General features: G+C 38.6%; 1 protein-coding gene across 7 annotated transcripts in view; it reads left to right on the top strand.

The window, feature by feature from the left end:
• The first annotated feature begins 8,845 nt into the window (after positions 1-8,845).
• Positions 8,846-17,827, top strand: part of LOC106945159 (band 4.1-like protein 1) — a 46,563-nt gene continuing 37,581 nt past the window's right edge. For 2 of the 7 annotated variants that reach the window (XM_015028626.1, XM_015028623.1), the window contains exon 1: positions 8,855-9,165. The gene's annotated coding sequence lies outside the window, so the exon portion shown is untranslated. Of the gene's footprint in view, positions 9,166-17,827 lie in introns of all 7 variants that reach the window. The other 5 variants (XM_015028628.1, XM_015028627.1, XM_015028624.1 and 2 more) reach the window with 5 other exon arrangements.

The raw sequence follows: 17,827 nt of genomic DNA, 5'->3' as shown, positions 1-17,827 counted from the left end.
CTGAGCTTTTCAATCAGCAGATAAAATTGATAAAATGAGAAACTTGACTGAATTCCATGCCAAAATTTGCTTGCAAAATAAAACATAGTTTTGTCCGAGGTTTATTCTTACATCTGTGTGACAATTATTTTAAGCATGCTTCAAATAAGACCAACAAGACTTTAAAATATGACTTTCAGCTAGTCTTTGTTTCGAGGCTGCAGAAACTAAAAAAACTCACAAAAGAAAAATCTGAACTGCACTAACGTGAAGAAAGAACTGTAGCGTTTATATTTCTACATGTGTAACGTGACAATCACTACTGCAAAACCTCACTTTAAATTTGAACGTCCTCAGAGTGTAACCCTAACTTGTAAAAATATATATATATATTTAGGTTGATATCAGTGTTCAAATGACCATTTAATGCAAAGTCATAAAAAAAATTTATGTGAACCACATTCTTATCCATATTCAAGTCCATGAACATGACATCTCAGTGAACTGTCTCTTCAGAGAACTGCAAGATGCTGGATGTAGCATCTGGCCAGCAGACATGGAGACATTTTGCATCTATCTCAATGTATGCCACATCTGATCATTATTTTCGAATCTATTCCTCTGGTACATGAACCTGACAAATATTTGGTCATTCTCTGACAGATATCAGGAGTCTTTCAGCTGTCTTTTATGTGTTGCGATGATTTCAATATGTTATCAGTGTTTTTTTATTTCTCTCCTCTGCCCTATTTTCCTCCTTCCAACTTGAATCACATTAACCCCAAACTCTTGAAATGCCTGGGGAAAAAAAATGTGGCTTTTTAAGACATATTGCAAAATCTAAATAAATGCACACAGCTTTGCATATAGTTTTGACCCATTTTTTCAAATCATTTAGAAAAAACCCTTAAAGGTTCAACTTGTAATTTGCAAAAAAAAAAAAAAAAAAAAAAAATGATAATCTGATAATCAGAGCTGATAATCCATGGCTGATTATCAGGAAACATGGTTTCACCAAGACATTTAAAACAATGTGGAGGATTATAAAAGTCCTCTAAAAACATAAATCAGCATGTGGAGGGGCAAAATATGATTGTTGTACCTAGCTAGCTGCGTCTGGTGTTTGGAGCAATTATAAATAAAGGGTGAGGTTGTGAACGGGAAGAAAAAAAAAAGAACAAGTATATTAACAAAGACATTCAATCTATAGGAGAGGAACCTCAAAGTCTTACGGTTTTGTAGTTGAAAATGTCAAACGAAAGGATTGAGGGAAAACGGGCAGGAATGGGAGTCAATGTTTGCGAGAGAGCTGAAAGAAATTAGTCAGAGGGAACAGGATTCATAAAGCCAACCATAAACCAAAATGTGTTTCTCAAGGGAAGATAATTGGAGATGAAGCACAACACAGTAACATTTTATTTCTTTCTAGTACACCAGTGTTACTTCACAGTGGTGCCATTAGTAGCACTGTTGCCTTACAGCAAGAAGGTCCTGGGTTTGAATCCCAGTGTGGGGTCCTTCTGCATGGAGTTTACATGTTCTACCTGTGCATATGTCTTACCATGGTGTTAATTCATCTCTCTAAATTGTCCTTAGGTGTGACTGTGTGCATGTACGGTCGTCTGTCCTGCCTGTCTCTGTTTTTCTCTGCGATGGTGATCTGTCTAGTGTGTATGCTGCCTGTTGCCCGATGACCACCAGAGATCCTGCCAGGGCGAGCCTGTTTGGATAATGGATCGACGGAGAACAGCATTTGTGATAAACCCCTAAAGGTTTGGATTTTGCAGGGTCATCTTTCTGAAGAATCAAACACCAGAGAATTGAATTGTGCTCAACAAATTCCTCACAATGCAAGAAGTGCATCTGATCTCACCTGAGGGACAGAGACTAACATGTAAAAACTGGCTTCGTTCAAGCACGGAATGTGAAACGTTCCCATTTGTACTGCTCAGGACATTGAAACTGTTGTCATATGCTTGTATCCATCAATTAGTTGTTTCTAACGTTTCTTGCCATGCTAATTATCATCATTACAATCATCATGATAATGTTAAAATCTACATTTCCAGTGTGGTTTCTACAACGTCTGTGCAGAGAGAGCTTAGAGTAGCTGATTATAGTTTCTAAGAAAGAAACAACTTTTACATTCCTGAAAGCAAGAAGGGACAGTTATCACAACCATAAGCCGTGAAATAATTTTTTGCCCTAAGCATAAGAACTTGTTTTGTTTTTGACAACTTTATTACTTAGGTTTATGAGTGTTTGACATAGGTGTAACTTTGTTTGCAAAAAAAAAAAAAAAACAGCAACAAAAAACTATTCTGCCAGTCAAAAACACCTCAAATTCTCAGTAGTGATAAAGAAATAATACATTTAAAGAAAAATATTGAAACTACAGCGTCATTAACTTCACTTAGCAAACAACTGCAGTGGAAGTATATTTTCTAGGTACAATAAAAAGATTAAGATTTGCTCTTTAGAAATTTAGCTTGTCAGTCAGACCCACACATACGTGCCCAAAGGGAACTCAGAGGTGTTGAAGCCAATCAGGGCATGTTCAAACATCACACCTGATGAAAGAAGATGTCATTATGCATAATGGTTCTCAGCAAAAGTTAATAACGCTCTCGCTTGATTAATGCTCCTTCTCGTCTCCCCAGTGAGCTGCTTGTGTTGCACTTCGCCTCAGCAGAACACGGAGTGGATGAGCGCCATTTTCATTCCACTGTGGTGGAGTTTCACTGAGCGCCTCACAATTTTTGTGGAGGAATGTTAACAGTTATTGTGGAGGAGAGAAGAAAAAAAAACCCTGTTTTTTTTTTCCATCTCCTCTCCAGATGAATGGGAGCCAAGAGCGGTGAGTCTGGTTGCAGGCAATGAGTTCTTACACATGTGACAGTGATGGGAACTCGCTGATTGTGTGGTCACGTGCAGATACGCTATGCGGTCGAGGAGCAGCATGAGGGATGAAGACAGTTCTGCAGGAGTTCTTTATGCTTCGAAAGCTCAGGATTGATTTAGGGTGTGGGTCCTTAAATATGTGCGCTTTTTCAGGAGTGAAAATGACATCCTGCAGCGTTGAAGGGCCACCTGCTGGTTTCGAACACCAACAACAAGCACACCCACAAGTGAGCTGTTTTGTTTTACTGCTGCAGAAATGAACTTCACACTCATTTTAAAGCAGTCCAGAAGAACATCTATATTATGCATATCATAAGATTAACTTATTAATACTGGTTAAATGACAAGGTTGACCAAAAATGCTTGTTTACCATTAAGAAACCGTCCAGTTGTGTGTGTGATATAGCTTAGCCACCGTCAGTGTATGAATGTGTGCATGAATGGGTGAATGACTGAATGCAGTGTGAAGCACTTTGGGGTCTTCTGAGCTTGATATGTGACTATGCAAGTGCAATTTATGATGACTTGATCACACTGTAGAAAACACTGAGGTTCTTCAGAAGCATAAAATGGCGGTCACTAAAACAAGTAGCAACAGCTACTGTCTGCAGATTTTTACCTCATAAATGCCTGTATAAGCTTTTTTTTTTTAAGGGAAAGCAGGTTGTGAGTTTTGTGACTCCATGCCTTTTTGATAATTTTACATTCTGATGCATCATTTTGCATTTTCTTTCGTCTTGTTAAACCACCCTTTAGTCTTACATTGCCTTTTTTCCATTATTCATTAGCAACCCATTCAGATAGCTGCATACCTCTATTATTATTATCAGTAATAGTAGTAGTATTAAAATGTCAGTGATCTTCCAGTTTTTATTATCTTAATTCTGATTACTAAAGTCTTTTCATCATGTATTTTATTATTATTTTTACATTACACGTCACCTGAAGTCTCTGCCAACACAACAATACCAGAAAGCTGGTTGTTTCCAGAACACATTCTTTCTATTTTAAATGTAAAATTGGAAAATGAAGAATAGCTAAAATATTCTTATAAGGTTATTTATTTTTCTTTCATTCTATCTTAGTTTTCTTTTATTTTTTTATTGGTATTACCTGCAAACTTGCTTTGTAGAGGAATGTCAGCATTTACTTTGAGCTGCTCCTTTTTTTTGCAACAAAGTTTTTTTTTTTTTAAGTGTCTCGTACGCCTGTTCTAGTTTGAGGTCAGATACTTTACGCTTTGTGTTGCAGACAAAGCCTGTTGTTAGTTTGACCTCTTTCCTGGCACATGTCACATCTGCATAGTGTTTGATGATTTCCACTCGTGTGGCTCATCTTCAGTTAACTTACTTTTTATATTTTTCTTTCTTCGGGCTCAGATTTATTATTTTTCCAGTCTGTCAAATTTTTTGGTTTGGACTTTAGATTCTTTGTTCAGTGTTTTTTTTAGGTTCAATGAAAACAAAAACCAAACAAAAGAACCCTTTTATTTTTTTGTTTTCTACATGTTCGTCTTGAACCTGTTTTTCATAGAATATAAAAAAGCTTCCTGGAAGTGGAGCCATCTGGGGATTAAGTGGTGCTCAGGAGGTAGAGGAACACCCTTTTGAGCAACGAAGGTATTACCTACCTAGACAGGTGTGATTGGGAAAAGTGGCGTCCACAATCTGAACAAGTGTCATGTCTCTCTGTCAGACTTCAGTGCTACATATCAGATATCCATGGCAAACATATTCAAGAGTAAGGTGGTTCATACCACGCCATTTTGGGCCAAAGGATTACATCCTCTGTATGTGTTTTGTGGATCCAGAGAAGGCTTAGAACTTTGTTACCCATGGTGCCTTGTGAGGGTTGCCGTGGGAGTGAGGGCCATCTGCTTGATGTCGAGGGACAATCTTGTGTGTCCGAAGGCAGAGCTGTGTGTACATTTTTTGGCACAAAGCTGAGCCTCCTTTCAATGAGGATTACCCATCGTATATGATCCTGTTTGTGTTCATGGACAGAATTTCAAGGTGTATTTATGGAGTCGAGGGTGTGTGTTTTGGGAACCTCAGGGTCTCTCATCTTTGCTTATGGTGGATGTGGTTACTATAGCTTTCTCCAAGTGAATCAAAACCTGTTACTGCAAAACACATGTGAACATCTGGCTATCGGTTAGATGGATTCGGGGTTGGAGTAGCAAATCTAAACACAGGAAGCAGGTGCTGTGCTCTGAGCAAGTGGAAAACAGAGAGAGTTTAATCATATCATTTGCTGTGTTTCTGATTCTGATTTTGATTCTGATTCTGATTCAGACAGAATGATCTAAGCTACTATGCTGAATGATTTTTGAGAAGTTGCCCGAGACTTTACGCTTAATGAAAGCGATGCTGTGTAGCTGCTTATTAGTTTGTTTAGTCTACCGCATCCCAGAATGCGGACGGCGTTTGGCTCAAGCTCGCAGCGTGCATGTCAGATCGAGGTCGCTTCACATTCACGCCATAAAGGAACCCCTCAAGAGTTTGTTTGGTACTGCACCTCCTACAAATGGGATCAGTTTATAAACAGGTTATATTGGTAGCTGTGTTCACATCTACAGAAATGAACTGCAACAAGGGATTGGGGGAAACAATGGAAGACTAAGCGCTATCATCTTTTCAAGAGGACTAGCAAAAATAAAATAAAATTGTTTTTTCACCTCAAATCAAAAGTTGGATTTCTCTTTTGTTATGAAATTTCGTTATTGCAATAAAAGAGGAATGCAGTTTAGTGAAATACTGAGGTTGGAGGAGGGTGAATAAATGAGGCCCTATTAATTGTTCAAACTCACTATTACTGATCACATGCTAGGCACTGCAGCTTTTCTTTTGCTCTTACCTCATTTGACGTAAAGAGTCGGGGAGATCCAGATGTGACTCTAAATTGCATGAGCGACCTTTCAGAGCCCCACTACAGTTTGTGTGTTTCCGGCTTGGCTTCGCTGAGCAAAGCTGCAGTGAAAGGAGATGGCAGCAGCCAAGAGACTTTGGCAGGCTGTTGCTCTTGAAATGAGGACACATCAGTGTCTCCCACCACGGTCCCCGTCAGAGCGGACCCTGGATGAGCTGGAGAAGCAAGTGGGCGTACCGTGTGTGTTGCATGTTTATTTACACAGGTGGAGGAGTCCAGTTGGACAAGATGACACCTGACTTTTCTTTTACACACACCCACATGTCAGGTTCGTTCCTTCCTCATCTGAACAAACTGAAATGTTTAATCTACTCTGTAAAAAAAAAAAAAAAAAATTAAAATAAAAAAGTCACATTTGTGGCAAGTAGAACAAAATAAATTGTGCTATTTTATTATATGCCATGAGGGTTTAAGAACATTTTTTACTAGAACAGTGTGAAAGAAGGGAAAACACAACTGAATTTTGTTCAGAATATAGCAAATCCAACCTCATGGTTGGACATTTCACATGCATCCAACTGGGACAACTCTGATAGCAGCGTGTGAAACAATGTTTTCAAAATGTGACTGAAACTTGAAAACATGTCCTCATTCTCTCAGTGGTAAACTATTCATGAGTGATTTGACTTTCCTGTGAAGGAAACTGCTTTCATCTTGAGCTGGTCATCATTTAAAAATGTGTTTTTCAGTAACAGGAATTTATGGCTGTCCACCTGTCAGGCAGGAAGAACATCTTAATATGAGAAGCATCCAAGAGGACCAGGCTAAATCTGCAGAGATCCCCAGATCAAGTGTGAGAATATGATAACGAGCCAATTTTATGTGCAGAAAAGAAACTAAAAAAACAACAAATGAACGCTGACATTGATGTTGACAGATGCTCTCCATCTAAAGACAAATAGCACTTAAGTATTAAAAAAGCAGACATACTAAAATATGTGATCTTACTTTTATTTATTTATTTATTTGTTATTTATTTATTTATTTATTTATTTATTTATTTATTTATTTATTGCGGTTTTAGCATAGGAATTTTTGTAGCCCTTTTCCTATATCACACAAATCTCTTAAACTTCAACTTACATAAATGTACTTTTAAAAAAGAGATCATTGCCTAGCCTTTGGGGTAAAACACAGAGGTCAGGGTTTCCCCCCAGTGCACTATAAGCCTGGCGGGCCACCAGGCTTTACTTCTGCCCCCACTAGGCTAAGCACTGCTTATTTATTTAAGTCTCTTTAAAATGTTTGCATTTTTTAAGACTTTATAGTTGGTGTTCAGGTGTTAATCTTCCAATCTTTGAATAATACATCATTATCAAGTGATATTTTAAAATTTCCTGCAATTTAAAATAATAATAATAATAATAATAACTGAATAACACAATGGGCTGCTGGATAAATGACTACCCTAGCACCCACCGACAGGGCTTAGCAAGAGGTGGTGACATATTTCTGGAAAACCATAAGATAAATTTTTTGTGAATAGAAAAAGTAAATATGTTTTATTATTATTATTATTATTATTATTATTATTATTATTATTATTATTATTATTATTATTATTATTATTATTCACAGTCATTTTTATGTCTCATAACACAACAGATCAAACACAGCAGAGATGAGGCACTGCGCTGTCTAAAATAACAGCCAAAACGCCACAATGCTTCATATGAAAGACGGAACTTGCTGCTGTCACATTTTTCACACGTAGAGTGCAGCCTCGGGTTTTCTCAGAGACTGTCAGAAGATATGAATGATCACTGAACGCAGGTGCAAAGCGAAAGAAATTCTTTCAGGCGTCTAACGCGTGATTGCTGTTGAGCGTGATGCATTTAAGTCTCGCATATTCCCCTCTGCTTTGATTGTCAGCGTGACGGCGGTGCATGACTGCCACCGTGTGGACAGAAGTCAAACAGCTCCACTTGGAACAACTTCGATCTGATAAGAAGTAAATAATCCATAGATGTCTTAAATTATTGGTTTGCAGTCGTTAAAGTCTGCAATCAATAATTTATCAAAGTTTTACCACATTCAGTCATATTCTGAATTTGAATTCATGCTCTCTATATCATAAGATTTTTTATTTTATTATTTTTTTTTCTGCACATCCAGCTGAAGGAGAGCCAGTGAAGCGTGACAGGAATTGATTTTGCTGTATACATATTTGCATTTCAACAGAACACTTGTGCATGAATGCCAGAAAGGGCATTCGGCACAGAAGGTTCCTGTGAGTCACCGAAGCAATACATCATGCTCCCAGCCTTCATTCAGCCCACAGCTTGCTATATGCAAGCAGCAACATGACAAATCTTCCTGGATCTCTTGAGTTAAAGACGGGCTGACATATGCATATGAATATGGAAGTATTCAGAAAATCAGTGGGATTCCATTACATGGCACACTAAATAACACGTAAACAAACAACATTGTGCTGCTCTCATATTTCACATTTTGTCACATTCCAAACACAAACTTCAGTATATTTTGATTGGATATTTTTTTCAGTATCCCCTAATAGTGAAGTGAAAGGACTGTGGTTTTTATTTATTTCTATACTTAACAAATTTGTGTGGAATACTTTTTTTTTTTTTTTGCATTTTTTCTGACTCAGAGAAACATGGTGGTGGCAGCATCATATTTTTAGGCTCAGAGTTTGGACAATACTGGGAGGTAAATAAAATGTATGGGAAATTTTTTCAGATATTTGTTTTAAAAACTTTTTTTTAAAATCCACATATCCTCTTCCTTTATTTAATTAGTTGCACAAGATTTTAGACTTTGACTGGATGGTAAGAAAATCCTGAATCTGTTTCTACCCACTTTACATTTTAATGTAAAGTGGGTAATGTGCCAACTAATCACAATGAATATTTCAACCATCATCTTAAATAGCTTCAGTGGGTAAAATAGTTTTTTGTTTGTTTGTTTGTTTGTTTGTTTTTTTTTGCAATTTGTGCAGCAGGGAAGCAGGTGGCTAATAAAGATGTGAGTTTTCGGAGCGTCTTTTGCTGTGAAAGCTCCCATCAGAGAGCTTGACCCAAAAACCCGTGAAGTTCTGACGACGCTGCGTGTCATGTGCACGGCATCTTACGCACGACGTTGGGAGTTCCCCTTTCCTCCAACGTGAAAACGCCCCTCTTCTGTCCTTCCAGCTCTCCTCCTGATTGTTAGCCATCGCTGCCGGCTTGTGCCTGTCTGCTGTCCCAGCCTGCAGCGCTGCATCTCCCCGCGGCAGAGAGAGAGGCAGACACAGATAGAGAGAGAGGGAGAGAGGAAGGCGCTCTCCGGGGCGGTGGCGGCGGTGTCCTGCAACCTCAATGACCAGAACCTTGACATCCGAAGCTGACAGGGCAGGTAGGCAGCTTTTAATTGCATTGTTAAGGTGCGGGCATGCTGCGCTAGACCGGTTATCGCGAAGTGACACTTCTGCAGAAGCAGAAACCGGTGGGGGGGAAGAAGAGGAGGGATCGCATCTCACGCCTGTGCTGAGCTTTGCTGCTGAAACGGGCGTTTTTTTCTTCTTCTTTTTTTGTTTTTTAATTCCGTGCAAATGGATCGCTTTTGTGGCTAGAGGTCCAAGGGCGGATGTGGAGGGTGTTACCACGCAGCGTTAACGCGGCCAATATGGTCGGCAGGCTGGTTTTAATGAGCAGCACAGAATGAGCGGATCCTTTATTTCACGCTTATCAGGGCCCAGTAGGAAGCAGGTGCACCTTTATCGCTTTCTAAATCTATGAACGCATGGAGGGAAAAAAAAAACAACAACAAAAAACGATCTGCATTTCCCCAGACCTATTTCTGAGCACGTTTTATGCTTAAGGAATTGGTTGTTGTTGTTTTTCTTCCACAACCCCTGTATGGAGCCAAAGGCTAACAGCTGATGCTTAGGATAATGAGCTAATTGAAGAGGGGCTGTACTGGCGCGGGTGTGGCACAGGGGGCAGGCATGGGCGCCTCGGACTCCTCTGGGTGTGAACTGCTGCCTTCTGAAAAGGTGGTCATTTTGAGAAAGCCTCTTAAACTTGCGGAGTTAGTTTTTCTTTTTTTAAAGAAACTGCTGGTGCGTGTGTGCTGAAGCGGGAAAGAATCGAGGCAAGCTGACCATGCATAATCCAATTTATCAGATCGTTTTTCAGGGAAAACCAGAAGACAATGAAGATGACAAATTAGCTGCTTAATAAGCCTGAGCAAGAGAGTGCTCCACTTTAATCTAATCAAAGTGGGGTTTTTTTTAGTAGTCATGTTAGCAAAATTTAACAAAAAAAAAAAAATGTTTGAGAATTACATAAGGGGCTTGATTCTGCAAGAAGGACTAACTAAACCAAGAATTTCAGACTTGACTTATCTTATTTAACCAGGGTTGAAAGTTAGCCCACAAGTTCAAATCAGTTAAATGATCAATATTGTTTCCTAGTATACTAGTGGGTGGTTGTTATGGTAATAATATCAGTTCTCCAGGCTTAAGTGTAGTGATTAAAATGGATCTACAGCAATTAAATAATTTTTTTAGGTGCGTTAGAAGGCATCTACACTTTCTTGATTATTTTTTTTTTCATAAACTTCATTTAAGACTTGAACAAAAGTTTGGAAAAATGAGTTGTGGACATCTCTGATGTAAGAAAAAAAAACACGATCTAAAAACTTTAATACTTTACAACGTATTAAAAAACGTTGGCCGACGTAGGTGATCTGGGATAATCTACATTTTCTTTATAACCTTTTAAATATACTTGACCTAAAATTACAAAAAGGCCTCGTTTAACAAAAATGCTCCGAAGCAATGTTCAATAAATTATCAAACTTTTTTTGTGGTTAGAACAGAGGTCACTTGTAACGGCATGCTGCCCAAAAGTCCTGTTTGTTACTGTAGAATATAAGGCTTTCATTTGACAGCATTCTACTTTCCTCTTCAAAGTAAACAAATATGTTTAAACCTCTAACTGAAATCTAAAGTTATTTCTGGTTTCTGGTGGAAATCTTGACCAAACGTCAACAAGAAAAGAACGTTCTCACTCAGCTGATTTGTTTTGGTGAAGAGGTGCATTCGTTTTCTACTACGTATCAGGAGAATAAAACACAGTTTTGTCAAAATTTTAAGAGTAAGGATGGAAAAAAAAAAGATAAGCTGGGTATATTTCCCACTTAAGATTGTAAATTCTTTAAGGCTGGAATAGAGAGTCAAAATCTGTTTTTAGGAGACAGTACTAGTCTCTTAAATGGCAGACACAGATTGAGATGGTAACATAACCAATCATTAAATATCTCTCTCATGTACCAAGTATTATTTATCGGATCAGTTTTATTGTGGAATGTGAATATTTGTCATTATCTTAACAGATAGCGCATTAAGCTGCATTCTAGAAAGGTACGGCAGCAAAGTATGTCTCATTAAATAACCTGCAGTAGCAGAGGACGTTCGGTTTGGGCATCCAGCAGTTTGTGTTTCCACATTTACTGCACAAACAAGTGGACTTGTCGGTTCTCATCACTAATGCCCCCTTTTGTTCATTCTCCTCTAAGTCAAACAGACTGCGAGCCCTCGGGATCTGGCTCCTTTGCAGCCTCGCCACAGGCCACACAATCTCCCAGACTCCCGAGTTTGTTGAGGCAGTCAGAAAAAAGGAGGAGGCGGCGGGTGGAGGTGGAGGTGGTGGGGGGGCAAATTAGATCTGAAACCCATCCATCTGTCCATCTATGCCTCTGAACTCTCTGTGCATCCTCCCATCTTGTTTTTCCTTTCACCTGCTCCACTTTTAACCTCCGCGATGTCCGTTACGAAGGTGCGGACGGAGTGGTGCTCCTTTCTCGAAACCCTTTGCCAGTTTCGACGGAAAAGCTCTGTGTCTTTTAGTGGCATGCATTCTTTTAACTACTTAGTCAAACTTAGTCAGATAGTTATATAGTAGATGTACGCGGGCAGTGATGCTCTTCAATTTTCCAGGCAAGGTAGGGTGCAATCTATGTTCCAGCCAATATATTCTCAGAAGGCAGCTTTGTTTTGCATAATGATTCAGCGAGCATGCTTGTTTAAGGTAAGGCTACTTTAATACAGTTCCCCCCTCAAGGCCTTTGTGGAGGCATTTTATGATTGATTTGTAAAACCTCGTTCAAGCAGAGAGCCTATCTGGAGCTCTCCACTGGATAAACTCAAATTACTTTCAAGTCAGAGGAGCTTTCAAAGGCATATCAAAGATAACAGCATGCAATAAACTGTCAGTTGTGCATTATGACTGCAAAAGATGCACAAATTACCATTTCCAAAGTTATGAATGGCAACATGGGGTTGACACGGGGATATTTACATGGCCAATCACATGCTATCGCAAAGATGAGACACTCGGGTTTTTAACACCTGCAGTAATGGATTTTTAAAAAAATTTTTCTGAAGAATATCAACGTCATTGCTGATACCCATCATAGCGAATGGAAGTAAAAGTAATGGCTTTCAGTGCGTATGAGAAGATACGAGTTGACTGTGTCGCAGACATGCTGTGTTCCTAAAATTAGTGTTGCCGGATTTACATTTTTAGAGAAAAGCAAAGTTGATTTTGTAAGATTAGAGGTTTTATTTTCAGGTCCCGCAATGCGAAACTATCCGTCTTTGAAATCCTGTAAGATATGAAAAAAAAAGTCTTTATTAAGCTCCTACTTGTGGAAAATTCTGCTGACAGTTGTGACGAAATTAAGTGGAGAAAAAATATATATATTTGGAACTACGGTAGATTCACGGTAGATTACTCAGGTAATCGTTGCACGTTGATCTGCGTCCGTTCAGACTCTGATGCCTTCTTACCGCTCGTATACTTCAGAAAGTATGATTCCACTCCCATCGACAGTCACATTATCAATGGACACCAGTGACCCAGTTCCACTGGCAGCATGCCCTCTGCATCCCACTGCTCCCTGTTTAACAGATAAGGTGAACCTTAGCTGATGGATTCTGTAGAGCCTTTTTCTTTTCCATCCTCTTCTGTCCTAACTGCTCTGATGCAAGCCGGAAATGGCTTTATCTCTTCAAAGAATCTTGTTTCACATCTGAGAAAGTTTAGACATCTTCAAACAAAATCTCATGTTTCCTTTGTAAAAAAAAAAAAAAAAAAAAAAAACCTCTTCCAGTAAGAATGCCTTTAACTCATCTAGTTGTTGTGGAGAGAACTTCTTTTTAATAATGGGATAATTTCCTTTCAGCTGTACGAAGGCACCTTCCAAGTCTTTTGAAGCTCAATGATTATCTTATTTTAAAGAATTGGCCACTGCTGAGTCGAATAATTGAATTATCTCTTCAAGTTCGCCATCAAATAACACTTATTAATTTTTCAATTTTTTTATTGTATTGTACAAGAAAAGCAGATATCTGCCACTCGATACAGATCACGTCATTTTGTTCCATTTGCACATGTAGATGCATAAATATCTAGTAGTTCAGTTTTGCTCTCATCTGACCAAAGCAAAGACTGAATAACAAATTTTTCAGATTTCATGTCTTAATGACCGAATATTTGAAGCAATTTTTTTGTAATCTAGTTTACTGTTACAAAATGCAGCTGGAGTTAAAATCAAAAGTTTTTCTCCTTGGTCCCCGACTTTGTGGTGCTTCTTGTTTTAGGTAGGTCAGGATTACCAAACATTTTTCTATTTTCTAAATTTGAGAGAGGGTATTTTTGTGGTTAATTTTTAACATCCATCGACACATTAGTTTAAGTATTTGATAGAATTCCCTTTTAAACTGTGTGATTCCACTGAATTATCATTTTTTATATTCTCCCTCAAGTTTCTTACAATAGTTTGCTGTAATTTTGTCCCTGTTCCCAGACGAAACTGGTGCAACAGGTCAGGTTTGCAGGTTGCTTTGCTCACACTCCATTTATACTCTACCCTGGATCGGAGCTTTGTGTCGACCGCTCCACAAGATTTACTTTCTTGTGCTGAAGCAATTTGGTGGCTGTATACTCATACTCTAGTTGGACAACCTGTTTGCATCACAACTTTAACCTCTCGGCTGATTAGTTCATTTTGGTGTGCTTCCTGAGCTGCTGGCCTTCAAATTCAAAATCTCAAATTGCCTAAAATGCTGTGAATGAATCTATTAGAATCCAATAAAGGAACATTATTTAAACTTTTTCAAAAATGTTTACAGGCATAGCAATGTCAGTTTATGCAAATTAAGGTAATGACGAAAAAAACTCAAAAAATCTTTCTTCCATCGTCTAGGCTTTTATAAAACTGAAATAATTTTGCTAATCCTAACTGGAATCAGGGGAAACAGTCCTAAAATAATGGCATGACCATTATTAGTGACAGACGCTTCATGTTTAGTGAATTTAGTTTAAATGGGTTTATTGTTCATCTCATTTTACATTGAAAATTATTTTATAATATGAAACTATTTTGAGGCCGAGATGCTGTGTAAACGAGTTTCAAATCTCAAGGCTTGAATTAATTTTCATTTCTCTAATTTGCCTTGGAAAAAACACAGGTAGGCAGACATATTTATCAACCTATTTGTTGTTCAGCATCTAACGGAGTCTGGCTACATTTGCTTTCTGCTCCGAGACTGAAGGAATGGTTGTCTGCCTCAACCTAAGTTGTTAGTTTTTGATGACGCTGTAAATAAAACTGCTAATTATACACAGACAATACCATTGTATCTTTTTGTTTTAATTGGTTTGTAGCCTTTTTTTTTTTTATTCTAACTGATCCTTGTACAGCATCTATTTTCATCTCGCCGCTGTCAGACAATTAATTCAGTTGTTTCAAAAATGTTTTATCTTTTCAAAATTGCAATCTTTTTATAATATCTCTTGGCCATCCTCATACCACCACCACTGTCTCCACCTTGTCACATCTGTGCGCCTATCTCTGCATGAACTGTCACATCCTTCAGCACGGTGCCATGTGATGGTTCACCTCTTTCTCCCTCTTTCACACATGTGTATGTGTCAGGCAGCCAAATAAATCCCCACAGGCTCTTCTCTCTTTCTCTCTTGTTATTTTCTTTATCTTATTTTGATATGCTTGACAGACGATGTTAGGCTGGAGTTCCCATGGTAACTGCATATTAAACAGGCTCGTCTGATGTCTTTGTGTTAAGTATTGTTGGTGGCGTCACTCCCGACTTTGGTCAGAAAAGGAGGGTGGGTGGGTGGGGGTGGGGGGCTGGGGGGAGGGGGTGTTGCTGCCAGCACAGCATGGCGCCTGTCATTTTCCTGTCACTGGTTTAGAGTGAAGCTTTTCTTTCCATTTGACTTTGAAAGTGAAGGTTGCTAAAACACTGAAGTGTAAGAAGGAACTGTTTTACTGCGAGTTTGCAGGAAACACCCCTTTTGTCCTCATTTAAAGGATGCTTGTGAATATTATACATTTTTAATGATTTCCATCAATCACAAATTGCTGACTTGTTCTATCGGTTGGTAATGATTCTAATATACAAGCACTTGATGTCTGCACTCTCGCATTATCATCTTGTCCACTGTAAAATTGCTTGGTAAGATTTTTATTGCCTTTTTTAACCGCTAGGTGAGATTTGATGATGGCTTGAAATGTAAAATGCTGCAATATTTCGGGGCCAATTTTTCGTCAGTAGGTGGATCACCAAGAAGCCTTCTGTTTTCATAAATATAACCTCCTGCATGTATGGTTGTGATTAATTCGTTTTATTTAAACACACTCGATATTTAATAATTTTGTCAATAGTAATGTTCAGAATTGGAATAAATGGTGAGTTAGTAACTCTCCGGTTTGAAATTGGCTTCATGTAAAAGTATTAATGTGTTTTGATCAAATAAATTGTGGTAACTTAAAGCAACAGACTTAGGACTTGACTTACACTTTCTTTTTGGGGACTTACAAATACTCTCTTGTAATTTATGCAATTGTAATTGAATGCAGACTTGAATTACTTCAGCAAATGGCTATTGTTGTCCCCTGTGACTTACTTTGGTGTATACAAATTACTGACTGTCATGGCAACTTTGTGCACAGTAAGCTTGGATTCTCTAAAATGTTTTTGCAAGGAGTTAACGGCAGCTTCCAACTTTGTCATCTTTTTGATTAATGCTTTCATTGACTAAGAATTTGCTGCTTGTACGCTACAAACCTGCAGCTCAGACAGAGATGCTTGTAGTTTGCAGTGAAAAGGTGTGTCTGATTTATTACTTGTGGAAATTTGAGGACAAAGAAAAACCAGCATTGATTTCCTGATGACCAATCGCCTTTTCTTTTTCAGTTCAGTTTTGTTTTCTTCTTCTCTTCTTAATAAACAGCCAGTTAGCGAGTGCCCACTGTGACGTTGTGACAAAAAAAATGTATACTTGAGTGAGGTGACCCGTAATTGGGTAACCATAAGTTTGCGTGTGCCGATGAGGTCTTAGCAGTGAGAGTACAAGTTTGTGGAGACCATTAGCAGTTGCACGTCATTTCTTGTCTTATCCATTTTGCGAGTCCACTTTTCTCCGATCTTGTTGCATGTCCCAGCACAATTTATTTAACTAAATGGATGCAAGAATTGCTTTGTGGGACAGTGCTGAAGATGTTTGCTCTTTCATTTATGAGCTCATTAACATTTTGGATATTAATCTCATAAATCAAATTGTGCATTTTGACAGCTCATGTTTTAAGGGATTTCACTGGCTGATTTGTTTTAATCAGATTAGCTCAACTTTACAGTGACCCACCTCAAACTTCTTGCTCTGGCGCTTTTAATGTGCACAATTTCCCCACCTTCTTTTGCTCCAGGTGGTAATGAAGCAGATAATGCTAAGTCCAGTCATCACTCAAACTGTCTTCTCATTTACGATTATAAAGGGGCTAAAAAAGTATTCGAAATGCTGAAATATAATGACCAGTGCTGAATGCGGATACTTTTTGCATTCAGCATTTTGCAGGTAGCTAGTCTGACTAAAATCAGCCTAGCTACCTGGAACTTTCCCTGGAAGGTTGAACTTGCAGCCTCATTGATTTCCATGTCACATAATTTATCTTGTTTGCGATAATTTGCAGCCGACTTAAGAGTTGTACTACTCGGTCCCCTTCGAAAACTGCTGAGGGCCACAGGTTTAATGAATGTTTGCATTTGGTTTATCTTGAACAAGGACAACTCTACAGTCATATTACCCCACTGATCCTCACCAGAGTTCATCTGGGTTCACTGAGCTGTCCTCTGCTCCCCAGGATTGATGAACTGGATGCTCAGACCATAAGCAAGAGAAGCTGATTATAAAACAGAGATGGGAAAGTCAGAGATCACATGGGGGGAATTTTCAGCAATTAGTTCATACAATAGGCGACTTATCCTGTGGTAGTAATTTAGCTGATACTGTATCTATGATATATCTCTATATCATTAGCTATAGAGATAGAGATAGATGAGTATTTGCTATAAAAAAAACTCTTCTGATGTTTTTTTTTATAGCAAATACTCATCCTTACTTATTCAGACAGGAGCTTTGATCTAAATGCGGTAATCTGAATCAGTCAGCTGCATCCCGTTGGTTGGATATGCAGATGAGAGATCTAAATTTAATAAAAGGGACATGGGATATTTTAGGATCTCTGTTGGCTTATTGTTTTTGATCCTACATTGTTTAAAATACAGCAGAGTAGAACAAAAAAAAAGTTTGCAGAACAATTTGGGAGTCGAAATATTTTTCAAACGGTCGTTGTGCGACGACGGTGGAATAGGCTGTCGACTTGCTTCTGCAGACTGCTGCTTCTCGCAGTTTGGCTCTCACACGTGCGCAACAGTTTTATTTTCCTTCGCCGATCCGCTGTGCAAGTAGACAAACGCTTTACTCTTGCAACACATGCACTGTTTCCTGACAGCACTCTGCGTTAGAGAGGTGAGAAATATCCACAAGCTGTTATATACTTGTGGTACTCGTGCTCTGCTGTGACATATTTTTTTAAATGCTGCATTTGACAAATTTCTCCCACCATTTCACTGATGAAGGATGGGCCTGTGGGCAAGTGGCGGCTGCCTGCCTCTAAACTGACAGAGTCTTTATTTGAGAAATGACAT

The sequence above is a fragment of the Poecilia latipinna genome, unplaced genomic scaffold (assembly GCF_001443285.1).
Source record: "Poecilia latipinna isolate Pla-1442-1.1 unplaced genomic scaffold, P_latipinna-1.0 Scaffold131, whole genome shotgun sequence".
Taxonomy (NCBI): Eukaryota; Metazoa; Chordata; class Actinopteri; order Cyprinodontiformes; family Poeciliidae; genus Poecilia; species Poecilia latipinna.
Note: the sequence above shows the minus strand (reverse complement) of the source record. Positions and strands in the feature narration are given on the sequence as shown.